Genomic DNA, 16,500 nt, shown 5'->3' with positions numbered 1-16,500 from the left:
TCAATTTGACTGCAACTTTGTCCCTGAGTCAGAACTATCCAGTTAAGCTTCTCCCAGATTCCTGATCCTTTGGAAACTATGAGATAATAAATATTTGTTGTTTAAAGAAAAAAGAAAAGAAAATATGAAAATTTTTATCTTGCTTTCACTGCAGCTATCCTCATGGGTATGCAATAGACACCAGCGGATTTTCCCCTAACTTTGAAGTCTTGTTTTCTGCTCTTGTAATGGAAGGCCTGTTCCAGCAGACTTTATTAATTAATGTTAAAAGGAGTGTTGTGTAGTAAAGTAAATTTATTTATTTCCATTATGACACCTCACAGTATCATGGTCACAAAGTTGAGTGCATCACTAGACCTTGGCCTGACATAAGAGGCCTATAACCATGTTTTTGCATGTGAAGGAGATTCGTAAAACTAGCTACATTACTAAGAGAATATTAAGTGGCAAAGTGAGAATTAAAGTAAACAGCCCAAGTAAAAGAAAAGTGTACACCCTCAACAGGATACAGCATTTATGGATGTCTAAAAATTTTTCTCTTCACAAGAGGGAAAATGAAAGCTAATACAACCTCAAAATGGACTCAAGTAAAATTCAGGTATTGAAAGGAAATTTTATTATATAAAAACATATTCAGGCCAGGCACATGACTCACACCTGTAATCCCAGCACTTTGGGAGCTCGAGGCAGGTGGATCACCTGAAGTCAGGAGTTTGAGACCAGCCTGGCCAACATGGTGAAAGCTTGTATCTACTAAAAATACAAAAATTAGCTGGGCATGGTGGCAGGTGCTTGTAATCCCAGCTACTTGGAAGGCTGAGGCAGGACAATTGCTTGAACCCAGGAGGCAGAGTTTGTAGTGAACCGAAATCACACCATTGCACTGCAGCCTGGGTGACAAGAGCGAAACTCTGTCTCCAGGAAAGAAAAAAAAAAAAAAAAAAAAAAAAAAAAAAAAACAGAAAAAAAAATTTCAGTGATTAAAAAATACAAAGAACTAAATGTATAAATTTTCTTGGACCTCTATACATGGCGTTTATATATCTAATTGATTTTTTAAAATTATATCTGGATTACATGCTATTAAGACTTTTTTATACATTCCAGGATTTTCTAAGTGCTCTAGAATCATCCTATCTTACTTTCATAATGAGAAAAAAACAAGCTATAATATAGCCTGTAGATGGAATGATACAGGGAAGAGAGTACCCATATTTGAGGCAAGTAATGAGCTCTGCCTCACTTTCTGTATGACTGAGGCTACGTTGCTCCTCCTATCCGAACCTCAGCTCCTTCCTCTGCAAGATGGGATGATGATGATCACCTCATAGGCTGGGTGTGTAGGATAAGGGAGATCACATGTGAAAAAAATCGCTAGCACATAGTAAACCATATGTTTCCTTCCCCTTTGTATATCTTCCCCCAGTATTTAGAACAAGGGTTCCATCTCCTGACTGGCCATGTCTTCTGTGTAATGGGAAGAGATGAGATCATTCACCAGGTCGTTGGTTCAGTGTGCAGTCGGAAAGACACTGTGGGTTAGAGAAGACAGATAGGAAACTCCTTGTAGGAGTGGAAAGCATTGAAAGGGATTCTGACATTTATTTCTTAGAGAACAGGGCCCATGTAAAGGATGCTCAACTGTTCAGCAGTCAGTCCAATTCTTGCTTTAGACATAAGCCGTTTCTCTTTCTTTCATAATGAAAGCGTATATTTTCAAATTTCAGATGCAATATCATAAGATAAAAAGCTGAAATTAGAGTGCCCAGCAAATAGATTCTTCATTTGCTTTGAACTAAACTTTAATAACCCATGACCTCTGACCTAACTGAATATTCTTTCATTTTGATATAACTGGGAACACTAGTTTTGGTGATTTTCTGCAGTCCTAACCATTTAATACGTTTAATCTACAAGATAATTTTTTAAGGGATGAGGAAACATTATCTCTTCTATATCAACATAGAGTGCTAAACTATATATTGCCTTTAAGAAAAGTTCTTTTTTACACTTTTCTTATTATCTTGGATCATGTCCAATGTGCAAGGAAATAAACATGTGAAGAAAGAGTTCTGTGGAATGTTAACTGCTCTGCTATTTTTCTTCTTTTTATCATGGCCCAAGATTCACCAAAGTTGAGATCAATTCACCATGCCTTCTTTAAAAAGCGTAACAGCAAGGCATTCTTCCTGTAGGAGTCAGATTGTAAAAGGTGATTTCCTTTTACTCCATTTGGTTTAAGCCTATAACAAGCATTAAGTGAAAAATCTGATATATTTGTTAGGGCATTTATTGCATTACTAAGTTATACTTTCAGTTCTCAGTGAAAGGTTTACTGAGAACATAAACTTTGAAGAGGTTTGTTCAGGATTAAAGATATATTTATATATTTTCTTCTCTCTTTGTGAAATAATATTATATAAAATTATGCCTTTCAGGGGCTATTTTTAGCACTATTTATAGTCAAAGGACATACCATTCCAAAACCTCCTTCTGATGATGAGATTTGTAACTTCTCTAGGGTTTCAGAAGAATGAAAGGCTAGGAAGCCACCATTTCTGTTAACTCCATTTACCATAATGCAGATGCACCAATAAGTTAAACTTTTTACCAGAGCCTTTGATGGTGAAAATGTTTTTCACACTGCTTGGATAATTTGGACTAAATATTTATAACCAATCTCTCTGAAACATAAGCCGTTCCTAAATTTTTACATAGATTGAATTTTTGGATAAATGAAGATTTGTATTTAAACTCCCATTCAATCTTTTATCATAAAAAATGAGAGTCATCTGTTTCAGTTGAAACAGTGCTTTAATCAACCACTTTGAATTCAGGAAAATTCGGCAATCTTTATACTCCAAATAGTATAAATATTAAAAGCATCACAGGAGTATAACATTCACTAACAGTTTACTTTGCTTCACTCTTGATTTCCTAAAAACATTTTAAAACCTGTGAAGTCAGTGAAATAATAAGATGCCTATAATCGATTTAAGCAAGTTATGGAAAGAAAAGGTCAATCTTCACAGCAGTCCTGTGAAGTAGGAGAGGGCTATTAACTTTATCCTGATCTTGTATCCAGAAATTGGAAAGGTCGTGAGTTACCTAATGTCTTTCAGGTACATTACAATGGGATTTCTTACAGGGCAGGTTTGTGTGGTTATGAAGGTCTAGTGCTTATGATAGATAGGTTATAACTGTAAATAAAATAACTGGGAAGCTGGAAATCAATTCTGTTGAATACACATCTTTGGGTTTGAGGATATTCTACGCTGACTTGTGAGGTTAGACTTTTAAGTATTCTGCAAACTTTATTCTTCTGATAATAAAGGTCAATTATTGTAAATGTATTTTTCTTCTATCAAGTCTTCTAGTCAGAGGATTGAAAAGTAATTATTGGTGCCTCTTTTGCTGTTTACTACTTTTTTGAAGTAAAATACTTAACAAAAATTACAAAATCATATAATCACTGGTTCACTAAATCTAGGGATCTTTTCTAAAATATAACTGAGATACAAGTATAATGACTGACAGGTTTGTACTATCCCATATATGAAAAATAATGTTTGGGGATCTCTGAAAAATCATAGGAAATTTTTTTAATTAGGCTATTTATTCATGCAAAATTATAGTTTAAGTGCACATGGGTTATAATGTTCTGTATAAATTATTAAAAATAAAACTTCACAACTGAAAACAGTCACTGCCAGTAGGCACTGGAGAAGATTGCAAAAGGAATTAAAGTGGAATCTCTGCAAAAGCAATGTAGCGAAGTAGTTACCCTGTTCTCTCCTGTAGACAGTAGGATGGAAACATGATCTACTTTTGTAGGAGTTAAATGAAAGTAAGTTTAAATAAATGAGGGCTCTTGTTGAAAAGAATATAACAAGTTCATATATATTAGTCTATGAATATTTTATGATAATGTCTATCAAGGTAAATATGAAAATAGTATCATATTAGTACATAGGAAAGGCTGCTATAATTATGTCATAAGTTAACAGATTTTTAAAAGCAGATCACCCTTTCTTTGGTTTTGGAATGAACTTAAACATTTGAAGACATCTCTTTTTTCCAGGAAGGGTAGAAAATAGTGATAAATAAAAATCAAGGCTGGGGAATTACTACCAAGCTAAGCTCTGAAATCCAAAGCAAGAATTTAATATTTTCCTTTTTCTGGCCCACTTTTGGCAGTTTAGAATAGCCTTAAGAATATCAGTGCTAGCGTTTTCAAAAACTTGATTTATTTCAGATCCTGCTGAGGGCTCTTCAACACTTTCTGTACTTTTCCATCGGGTATAGTTGACTGCAAGGGCAACTGTGTATTGAGTAAGGGTTAGATCTGATGGGGAGACCTAGCAGTGTGGATTCGTATGATTATTCATCTTGTTCACGTTAAGGCTGGACTCTCCCCATTGTCCTTATTTAGCATAGGACAGTGGAGGTGTTAACAAGAATATAGAAAGAATAGTCTCTATAGCAATAAAGTTCAAAATTAAAGGAAAAGGGATAAATGTGGAAAAATGTAATGTGTTCTTAAGGAAAACTTTAGGAATAATCTAATAACCCCTTTACCAACTGAGTAATGTACAGCTAGCAATAACTCTTTGGCATAGCATGCAATGGACACTAAGATGTAAGTATCAGAAGTCTGAATACTCTCCATTTTGTAAGCATGACCCTTTGATCATCTGGATCAAATAAAATAATACATGGGAAAGCATTTTGTGAACTGTAGAGCTGCCTGCAAATAGCATTATTCTAATATAGCATTGGCCGTCTAGTGAGCTGACCATTATGGGAATGAGTGTCTGCCAGGGAGATTGTGGCATTAAACAATTTCATTAGAATAAATGAATAAGAATTGAGTATTTTTATGTACTAAAACTACAACCTATTTACAGAAACTAATATAAAAATGTTATCAGTTTGTTTTGAGGGGAGGAATCTCATTAATTTTTTTTTTTTTACATTGAGTACAGTGAGAAAGGAAGTCCCAGTGTTAAACAACTCTGTGTCTCTATTATTAACGTAATTATGAGTCTTGCCTCTCATTTCATCACACAGCCCAGCACCTGGGGTTGAGAAGTACACTGCACAGGGCTGAATCTTTTCTTCTGTTAGTCTTTATTTTCCCCAAGAGTTCATTCCAATGTCAGAGATTCAATCATGTTCTGCTTGACCAATTCCTGTCCCCTCCTTGCAAAATGAATACATTTAAGCCTATTTGCTAAAACTAAGTCATTTTTTGAAAAACAAAAGCAGTGTTATGACCATAGTACTCCCTCTAAGACAAAAAGCTTTGATAAGAGGGGGTTACATGAGCATTTGAGCATTTTGCTTTTGATGTGTAGACAAGAAGACTGCTGCACCTGACAGTTCTGTTCAGTAGTTAAGGAAAACAGACAGACTTGTTTTTATTGGTGGGTGGACTTCTTCACAAATCACCCAGCTCATTTTCAAGCGATCAGATGTCGATTAATTCAGTGGCCAGCACCGGCATTGGCATCCTTGCCACAGAGATGTGTGCTGTCAAATGAAGGGATCCAGGCTCTGTGAAGAGTGTGACAGTGCATAAAGTATGAGTATAGACCCTCTGCATCACTCACTCCAGGTTGGTTGCTCTACTTCCAACTCTGTAAAACAAAGCACACTATTATGCTTCAGACATAGGCCCATAATGAGTGTAATAGTATCCCGTCACCATATAAAATGCAAGTGAGGAACATTCTAGAACTTTTTGTTCCCATTTAAGCTTTTTATATGGAATTTTCTATCTCTATTGCATGGTCTAATATGTAAATTACACATACCACATTTTTACTCTTTATATCCAGTTTTCATGAGCTAAAACATTAATAAATTCCAGTGGAGAGTTTTATAGAGATTTAGAAGCCACCCTTGGGAACAAAATGTAGCTTGCCTTAGTTGTTATACAGCAGGTGTATCATCTGTTTTAGAGGGAGTCTTTTAGAACTACAGTGTAAAAATAAAACCCTAAATCAAAACAAACATCCATGCAGTCCTAGTTTATAAGTTAACTTTAAAAAGGCAAGGGATCAACTTCCTCCCCACTTCAAAAACCAAACCAAAACCAGAGAAAAAAAAAAAAAGAAAAAAAAGAAAATGACATCCTCCGGGGGATGTATAGTTTGAAGAGGTTTTTTAAGGACCAGGACTTGAACATAAGATGTTTTTGCTCAAAAATGACTGTCGACTTTTTAAATTTTTGTTTCTCAGATATTGTGAAACCTCTATAGATACAACCATTGATATACTCAGTACTCAAACAAACATTCAGTCATTTAGCAGATGTTGTGTCTCCACATTGTATTAGAAATGCTGCCTTCCGGCTGGGTGCAGTAGTTCACACCTACAATCCCAGCACTTTGGGAGGCCGAGGCGGGCGGATCACCTGAGGTCAGAGTTCAAGACCAGTCTGGCCAACATGGTGAAACCCCGTCTCTACTAAAAATACAAAAATTAGCCAGGCGCGGTGGTGTGCACCTGTAATCCCAGCTACCCAGGAGGCTGAGGCAGGAGAACTGCTGGAACCCAGGAGGCAGAGGCTGTAGTGAGCCGAGGTCATGCCATTGCACTCCAGCCCAGGCAACAGAGCAAGACTCTTTTTTAAAAAAAGAAGGGAGGGAGGGAGGGAGGGAGGAAGGAAGGAAGGAAGGAAAATAAATGCTGTCTTCCAGGAAGTAGCTCTCTTCATCTTGCCACAACCAATGGACCTCCTCTTTTTGTTTTTTTTGTTTTTTTTTTTTAATTTATTTATTATTATTGTACTTTAAGTTGTAGGGTACATGTGCATAACGTGCAGGTTTGTTACATATGTATACTTGTGCCATGTTGGTGTGCTGCACCCATCAACTCATCATTTACATCAGGTATAACTCCCAATGCAATCCCTCCCCCCTCCCCCCTCCCCATGATAGGCCCCTGTGTGTGATGTTCCCCTTCCTGAGTCCAAGTGATCTCATTGTTCAGTTCTCACCTATGAGTGAGAACATGCGGTGTTTGGTTTTCTGTTCTTGTGATAGTTTGCTAAGAATGATGGTTTCCACCTGCATCCATGTCCCTACAAAGGACGCAAACTCATCCTTTTTGATGGCTGCATAGTATTCCATGGTGTATATGTGCCACATTTTCTTAATCCAATCTGTCACTGATGGACATTTGGGTTGATTCCAAGTCTTTGCTATTGTGAATAGTGCTGCAATAAACATACGTGTGCATGTGTCTTTATAGCAGCATAATTTATAATCCTTTGGGTATATACCCAGTAATGGGATGGCTGGGTCATATGGTACATCTAGTTCTAGATCCTTGAGGAATCGCCATACTGTTTTCCATAATGGTTGAACTAGTTTACAATCCCACCAACAGTGTAAAAGTGTTCCTATTTCTCCACATCCTCTCCAGCACCTGTTGTTTCCTGACTTTTTAATGATTGCCATTCTAACTGGTGTGAGATGGTATCTCATTGTGGTTTTGATTTGCATTTCTCTGATGGCCAGTGATGATGAGCATTTTTTCATGTGTCTGTTGGCTATAAGAATGTCTTCTTTTGAGAAATGTCTGTTCATATCCTTTGCCCACTTTTTGATGGGGTTGTTTGTTTTTTTCTTGTAAATTTGTTTGAGTTCTTTGTAGGTTCTGGATATTAGCCCTTTGTCAGATGAGTAGATTGCAAAAATTTTCTCCCATTCTGTAGGTTGCCTGTTCACTCTGATGGTAGTTTCTTTTGCTGTGCAGAAGCTCTTTAATTTAATGAGATCCCATTTGTCAATTTTGGCTTTTGCTGCCGTTGCTTTTGGTGTTTTAGACATGAAGTCTTTGCCCATGCCTATGTCCTGAATGGTACTACCTAGGTTTTCCTCTAGGATTTTTATGGTATTAGGTCTAACATTTAAGTCTCTAATCCATCTTGAATTAATTTTCGTATAAGGAGTAAGGAAAGGACCCAGTTTCAGCTTTCTACTTATGGCTAGCCAATTTTCCCAGCACCATTTATTAAATAGGGAATCCTTTCCCCATTTCTTGTTTCTCTCAGGTTTGTCAAAGATCAGATGGCTGTAGATGTGTGGTATTATTTCTGAGGACTCTGTTCTGTTCCATTGGTCTATATCTCTGTTTTGGTACCAGTACCATGCTGTTTTGGTTACTGTAGCCTTGTAGTATAGTTTGAAGTCAGGTAGCGTGATGCCTCCAGCTTTGTTCTTTTGACTTAGGATTGTCTTGGAGATGCGGGCTCTTTTTTGGTTCCATATGAACTTTAAAGCAGTTTTTTCCAATTCTGTGAAGAAACTCATTGGTAGCTTGATGGGGATGGCATTGAATCTATAAATTACCTTGGGCAGTATGGCCCTTTTCACGATATTGATTCTTCCTATCCATGAGCATGGTATGTTCTTCCATTGGTTTGTGTCCTCTTTTATTTCACTGAGCAGTGGTTTGTAGTTCTCCTTGAAGAGGTCCTTTACATCCCTTGTAAGTTGGATTCCTAGGTATTTGATTCTCTTTGAAGCAATTGTGAATGGAAGTTCATTCCTGATTTGGCTCTCTGTTTGTCTGTTACTGGTGTATAAGAATGCTTGTGATTTTTGCACATCAATTTTGTATCCTGAGACTTTGCTGAAGTTGCTTATCAGCTTAAGGAGATTTTGGGCTGAGACAATGGGGTTTTCTAAATATACAATCATGTCATCTGCAAACAGGGACAGTTTGACTTCTTCTTTTCCTAACTGAATACCCTTGATTTCTTTCTCTTGCCTAATTGCCCTAGCCAGAACTTCCAACACTATGTAGAATAGGAGTGGTGAGAGAGGGCATCCCTGTCTTGTGCCAGTTTTCAAAGGGAATTTTTCCAGTTTTTGCCCATTCAGTATGATATTGGCTGTGGGTTTGTCATAAATAGCTCTTATTATTTTGAGGTACGTTCCATCAATACCGAATTTATTGAGCGTTTTTAGCATGAAGGGCTGTTGAATTTTGTCAAAAGCCTTTTCTGCATCAATTGAGATAATCATGTGGTTCTTGTCTTTGGTTCTGTTTATATGCTGGATTATGTTTATTGATTTGCGAATGTTGAACCAGCCTTGCATCCCAGGGATGAAGCCCACTTGATCATGGTGGATAAGCTTTTTGATGTGTTGCTGAATCCGGTTTGCCAGTATTTTATTGAGGATTTTTGCATCGATGTTCATCAGGGATATTGGTCTAAAATTCTCTTTTTTTGTTGTGTCTCTGCCAGGCTTTGGTATCAGGATGATGTTGGCCTCATAAAATGAGTTAGGGAGGATTCCCTCTTTTTCTATTGATTGGAATAGTTTCAGAAGGAATGGTACCAACTCCTCCTTGTACCTCTGGTAGAATTCGGCTGTGAATCCATCTGGTCCTGGACTTTTTTTGGTTGGTAGGCTATTAATTATTGCCTCAATTTCAGAGCCTGCTATTGGTCTATTCAGGGATTCAACTTCTTCCTGGTTTAGTCTTGGAAGAGTGTAAGTGTCCAGGAAATTATCCATTTCTTCTAGATTTTCCAGTTTATTTGCGTAGAGGTGTTTATAGTATTCTCTGATGGTAGTTTGTATTTCTGTGGGATCGGTGGTGATATCCCCTTTATCATTTTTAATTGCGTCGATTTGATTTTTCTCTCTTTTCTTCTTTATTAGTCTTGCTAGTGGTCTGTCAATTTTGTTGATCTTTTCAAAAACCAACTCCTGGATTCATTGATTTTTTGGAGAGTTTTTTGTGTCTCTATCTCCTTCAGTTCTGCTCTGATCTTAGTTATTTCTAGCCTTCTGCTGGCTTTCGAATGTGTTTGCTCTTGCTTCTCTAGTTCTTTTAATTGTGATGTTAGAGTGTCAATTTTAGATCTTTCCTGCTTTCTCTTGTGGGCATTTAGTGCTATAAATTTCCCTCTACACACTGCTTTAAATGTGTCCCAGAGATTCTGGTATGTTGTATCTTTGTTCTCATTGGTTTCAAAGAACATCTTTATTTCTGCCTTCATTTCGTTATGTACCCAGTAGTCATTCAGGAGCAGGTTGTTCAGTTTCCATGTAGTTGAGCGGTTTTCATTGAGTTTCTTAGTCCTGAGTTCTAGTTTGATTGCACTGTGGTCTAAGAGACAGTTTGTTATAATTTCTGTTCTTGTACATTTGCTGAGGAGTGCTTTACTTCCAATTACGTGGTCGATTTTGGAGTAAGTACGATGTGGTGCTGAGAAGAATGTATATTCTGTTGATTTGGGGTGGAGAGTTCTATAGATGTCTATTAGGTCTGCTTGCTGCAGAGATGAGTTCAATTCCTGGATATCCTTGTTAACTTTCTGTCTCGTTGATCTGTCTAATGTTGACAGTGGAGTGTTGAAGTCTCCCATTATTATTGTATGGGAGTCTAAGTCTCTTTGTAAGTCTCTAAGGACTTGCTTTATGAATCTGGGTGCTCCTGTATTGGGTGCATATATATTTAGGATAGTTAGCTCTTCCTGTTGAATTGATCCCTTTACCATTATGTAATGGCCTTATTTGTCTCTTTTGATCTTTGATGGTTTAAAGTCTGTTTTATCAGAGACTAGTATTGCAACCCCCGCTTTTTTTTGTTCTCCATTTGCTTGGTAAATCTTCCTCCATCCCTTTATTTTGAGCCTATGTATGTCTCTGCGTGTGAGATGGGTCTCCTGAATACAGCAGACTGATGGGTCTTGACTCTTTATCCAGTTTGCCAGTCTGTGTCTTTTAATTGGAGCATTTAGTCCATTTACATTTAAGGTTAAGATTGTTATGTGTGAACTTGATCCTGCCATTATGATGTTCACTGGTTATTTTGCTCGTTAGTTGATGCAGTTTCTTCCTAGCCTCGATGGTCTTCACATTTTGGCATGTTTTTGCAATGGCTGGTACCAGTTGTTCCTTTCCATGTTTAGTGCTTCCTTCAGGGTCTCTTGTAAGGCAGGCCTAGTGGTGACAAAATCTCTAAGCATTTGCTTATCTGTAAAGGATTTTATTTCTCCTTCACTTATGAAACTTAGTTTGGCTGGATATGAAATTCTGGGTTGAAAATTCTTTTCTTTAAGAATGTTGAATATTGGCCCCCACTCTCTTCTGGCTTGGAGAATTTCTGCCGAGAGATCTGCTGTTAGTCTGATGGGCTTCCCTTTGTGGGTAACCCGACCTTTCTCTCTGGCTGCCCTTAAGATTTTTTCCTTCATTTCAACTTTGGTGAATCTGGCAATTATGTGTCTTGGAGTTGCTCTTCTCGAGGAGTATCTTTGTGGCGTTCTCTGTATTTCCTGGATTTGAATGTTGGCCTGCCCTACTAGGTTGGGGAAGTTCTCCTGGATGATATCCTGAAGAGTGTTTTCCAACTTGGTTCCATTTTCCCCCTCACTTTCAGGCACCCCAATCAGACGTAGATTTGGTCTTTTTACATAATCCCATACTTCTTGCAGGCTTTGTTCATTTCTTTTTGTTCTTTTTTCTTTTGGTTTCTCTTCTCGCTTCATTTCATTCATTTGATCCTCAATCGCAGATACTCTTTCTTCCAGTTGATCGAGTCGGTTACTGAAGCTTGTGCATTTGTCACGTATTTCTCGTGTCATGGTTTTCATCTCTTTCATTTCGTTTATGACCTTCTCTGCATTAATTACTCTAGCCATCAATTCTTCCACTTTTTTTCCAAGATTTTTAGTTTCTTTGCGCTGGGTACGTAATTCCTCCTTTAGCTCTGAGAAATTTGATGGACTGAAGCCTTCTTCTCTCATCTCGTCAAAGTCATTCTCCGTCCAGCTTTGATCCGTTGCTGGCGATGAGCTGCGCTCCTTTGCCGGGGGAGATGCGCTCTTATTTTTTGAATTTCCAGCTTTTCTGCCCTGCTTTTTCCCCATCTTTGTGGTTTTATCTGCCTCTGGTCTTTGATGATGGTGATGTACTGATGGGGTTTTGGTGTAGGTGTCCTTCCTGTTTGATAGTTTTCCTTCTAACAGTCAGGACCCTCAGCTGTAGGTCTGTTGGAGATTGCTTGAGGTCCACTCCAGACCCTGTTTGCCTGGGTATCAGCAGCAGAGGCAGCAGAAGATAGAATATTTCTGAACAGCGAGTGTACCTGTCTGATTCTTGCTTTGGAAGCTTCCTCTCAGGGGTGTACTCCACCCTGTGCGGTGTGGGGTGTCAGACTGCCCCTAGTGGGGGATGTCTCCCAGTTAGGCTACTCAGGGGTCAGGGACCCACTTGAGCAGGGAGTCTGTCCCTTCTCAGATCTCAACCTCCGTGTTGGGAGATCCACTGCTCTCTTCAAAGCTGTCAGACAGAGTCGTTTGTGTCTGCAGAGGTTTCGGCTGTGTTTGTTATTGCCCTGTCCCCAGAGGTGGAGTCTACAGAGACAGGCAGGTTTCCTTGAGCTGCTGTGAGCTCCACCCAGTTCGAGCTTCCCAGCAGCTTTGTTTACCTACTTAAACCTCAGCAATGGCGGGCGCCCCTCCCCCAGCCTCGCTGCTGCCTTGCCGGTAGATCACAGACTGCTGTGCTAGCAATGAGGGAGGCTCCGTGGGTGTGGGACCCTCCCGGCCAGGTGTGGGATATGATCTCCTGGTGTGCCTGTTTGCTTAAAGCGCAGTATTGGGGTGGGAGTTACCGGATTTTCCAGGTGTTGTGTGTCTCAGTTCCCCTGGCTAGGAAAAGGGATTCCCTTCCCCCTTGCGCTTCCCAGGTGACGCAATGCCTCGCCCTGCTTCAGCTCTCGCTGGTCGGGCTGCAGCAGCTGACCAGCACCGATCGTCCGGCACTCCCCAGTGAGATGAACCCAGTACCTCAGTTGAAAATGCAGAAATCACTGGTCTTCTGTGTCGCTCGCGCTGGGAGTTGGAGACTGGAGCTGTTCCTATTCGGCCATCTTGCTCCGCCCTCTTTTTCTTTTTTGCACTACCATTTTTGTCCTCCACTTTCCATTCTGTCTTTTCAACTTTGATGGTACTCTCTAGTCTGGCAGAGGACTCCAGGTTTACTTTTCTCTTTGTCTGTTTTCAGGAAGGCTTAGAAACTTAGGTTAGATTTTAAAGAAGCATTAGTTGCAAGGTTGACTGGAGAGAAGTGAGAAGCACTGTTTGTTCCTTTCATTGGTGGCAGAGCAGGAAATTCTGGTAGGTCAGCCCTGGCAGGCCACTGTGCTAACTCTCCCTGCCTCTAGTTCATAATCCGGTTCTTCTGAGATTGGAGGATATTGTTCTAGCGTTCGAGCTAGGACAACTCTTAAAGACAATCTATTCCATCTTCCTCATTTCTGAGGTACAAAAACTAACCTGTACAGGGAATAAGGAGAATATCCTGCTCTATATTCATGATCTAAGACCAGTTTTCACTATTCATGTTACCTTCTTTCATACATTTTTTTTAAAAAACTGCAAGGAGACAGAGAGAGAGAGGGGGAGAGAGAGAGAGAATTGCATGGATAAGGACTTTAAAAATCCAGAAAATTCTTTATAATTAGAAGAGCAGCACACGGTTATTTTCAACTGTATTAAAAACACTCGTTTCATAGTTATTCACAATATAAGATTCTCATACCACACATACTCTGATTTCAGTAGGGATTGTTTATGTCTTGTCATCCAGGTTTATAATTTGAAAATTCCTTAGTTTTTTTTTTTTTAAAGAGTTTCCATGAACAACAAACATGCTTTTACAGCATAAATGTGAAATGAACATAACAGTCTCTTGTCTGTTATGTTCCAGGTTTTTCTGACCCCTTGTGAACATGCAGGCTCACTGAGTACACCCCCACCAACCTGGTGGGCCCAGGTCCAGCAGCCTGAGGCAGATTTCCACTCAATGGCCTGGGATAGAACACTGAAATCGATAGGAGGGCCTCACCATTGGCAGCAACATCTCTGGGTAGGCTGGAGCATCTCTTGAGACATCATTGGGAATCCCCTCAAGACAAGGAAGTTCTAATTTCAGCCGCTCACAGGAGGGCAGCTTTCCATCCTTAATGCCTGAATGTTCTTTGTGAAAAATCTGCAGTATTCCATCTCTCTAAATGGCTCCATCTTCTGAATTTTTATTATAATCCCCCTGACCTGGCCCTCTCACATGGCCCAGTGTTCATCCTTCTTGATCACAATGTAGAACCATCCAAAAAGATTGTCCAGTTCTCTTTTGCTAAACCGTCTCACCTTCCCTCCAGCCTATGTCAAACACTGATCAGTTTTCTGTTTATATAATTTTGGCTTTTCCAGAATGTTGTATAAATGGAATTATATACCTATAAGAGGCCTCTTGCCTTTTCATTCTGGATAATGCATTTGAGATTCATCTAGACGTTGTGTGGTGAAAAATTGTCAGCCTCAATCAACTTCAGATAATTAGTTTTTGAGACTAAATAGAGGTGACCTAAGAGAATTAGTTTTAAAAGAGAGGGATGGAGCAATGAAAGAATACCAGGGAGAAAGACCTAAAAATTGTAAGTGTAGGTGATTATTTTGTGATTATTCCAGGGAGAAAGACTTAAAAATTGTAAGTATAGATGATTTTATAGTAATGAATTAAATTACGGGGATTATAAATATACACTTACAGGGAAAAAAATATCTCTTCTACTGCTCCTAGTACTAAAAGCCACCTAAAATGCTGGATAAAATACACCAAGCACGTGATTTCAGATGCACAGCTGAACCAAGAGGAAAATAGGTAAAATCTCTGGAAAGGCCAAGAATGAAGAAAGACAGGAAACCAGAAGGGTAATCAAATGCTGAAGTTGCAGCTGCCCTGAAGTTGTTGTCTAAAATAGAAACATGAAGCCACTTGGGGATCAGGAAACAAGGCCTTCGGCCTGAAAAAGGTAGGGAATCAGAACTGAGATTCTCCACATAGAGTGGGAACCCTCAAAGCACATTAATGGGCTTCAGTAATGTAATTCAGCCTCAGTAATGGATTCAGGAATAACTGCTTCCAACAAAGAAAGACCACAAGGACAATTGTTGGTGCCAGCCTTCACTCTGGATGGGGATGTAAAAGTCTGATATGAGAATTTCTACATATTTAGGTTTAAATTTACACAACTTGCATGCTCTTGGAAACCAACAGCAAGAACTTGGAGTACCCATGTGTTGGGAGAGTCTCAGGCCTTTTGACGGAAGCAAAAGAAAATCCTTATGGAGAAATACATTCTCAATCCAGGCCCCTCAGGTTTCCCATGGATTAACATTAGATAACCATGGGCTTACACTCCAAAATTATAAAGCATGTGAGGAAAAAGGTTTTGCAAGTGAGGATCAGTAGCAAAAGCAACAAAATTGAACTCTCCTCTCACCCAACATTTTAGGTATTAGGAGTTATCAGACCTACAACTATGTTTAAAACGTAAAGAAATAAGATCATATAAAAAACTTAAGAGACTATCAAAACTGAATAGGCAAATTTGTCAAAGAATTGAAAAGACCTTATAAAATCAAAATGAACAGGGGAAATAGCATATTAGATGCAATCGATTAGATAATTCATTGAACTGAACGATGGCTCTGAAGTAATTGCCCAGAATGGAAAACAGAGGGACAAACAGATGGAAAACCTGAAAGAGGAAAGACATGAACAATGTAATGAGATTGCATTGCATCCAAATTACAAAATGAGAGAAGAGACAGAGTTGGAGAAAGATAATATTTGAGGGGTAATGGCTGGAATTTTTTCTTGAATTGATGAAGATCATGAAACCTCAAATTCAGGAAACACAGTGAGTACCAAGCAGGTTAAATAAAAAGACCTAACATTGCAATTGCAGAACTCTGAAGAAGAAGAGAAGAGCACTAAGAGGCAGAAACAACAGACACCTATGGAGTAATGTATTCAGAGGGTTAAGAGAAAATGCCTTGAACCTGCATATAGAATTATTAAATATATACCCAGCCAACCCATTATCCTATATGTAAACAAAACGGAATTTACCACCAAATGATGCTCATTGAAATAACCGCTATCATTTGTATTTCTGGTACAAAAAATAATCTGAGAGGCAATGTCTGAAATGTGAAAAGAAAGGTGATTAAATAAATTAGTAAACATGGGTAAATAAAATAACAATAACAGTAATAATAATAATAATGTCTAATATGTGTCCTTAAAAAGCACAGAAAATAGAAATAAAATATTAGACAATAATAACATGATAGATGGGACTGTGTCATCAGAATTAAAGTATTGCAATATTCTTACACATGAGTGTAAAAATAAAATTGAACTCTAAATTTTAAGTTAAATAGAGTTAATTATTAAAAAGTTGAGGAGCCATCCGCTTGGAGAACTGAGAGTGAAGATATAAAGTATGGAAATTTTATTTTTATATCCTTGATGTTTACCATCAAGGATACTAAGACCCTAAGCCAACCTACCCCAAGAGAGGTCACTGCTAGCTGCAGGTTGGGCAGTTCTGTAGTGTTCTTGGTCATGCATTTGCAAAGTTTCTGAAGGGCAATGGAGATTACCAGGCATACAGCAT

At 38.6% G+C, this 16,500-nt stretch overlaps 1 protein-coding gene and 1 long non-coding RNA gene across 7 annotated transcripts in view; one reads left to right on the top strand and one right to left on the bottom strand.

Moving 5' to 3' along the window:
* Positions 1 to 16,500, top strand: part of CDK14 (cyclin dependent kinase 14) — a 727,116-nt gene that overhangs the window by 612,293 nt on the left and 98,323 nt on the right. The window lies entirely within an intron of this gene.
* LOC144340163 (uncharacterized) lies at positions 5,114 to 12,943 on the bottom strand. Its single transcript, XR_013415930.1, has 2 exons — positions 12,821 to 12,943; positions 5,114 to 5,639 (listed from the first exon to the last, which is right to left on the bottom strand). It is a non-coding gene; the product is annotated as an uncharacterized LOC144340163 (long non-coding RNA).

The sequence above is a fragment of the Macaca mulatta genome, chromosome 3, assembly GCF_049350105.2.
Source record: "Macaca mulatta isolate MMU2019108-1 chromosome 3, T2T-MMU8v2.0, whole genome shotgun sequence".
In the NCBI taxonomy this organism is placed as follows: domain Eukaryota; kingdom Metazoa; phylum Chordata; class Mammalia; order Primates; family Cercopithecidae; genus Macaca; species Macaca mulatta.
Note: the sequence above shows the minus strand (reverse complement) of the source record. Positions and strands in the feature narration are given on the sequence as shown.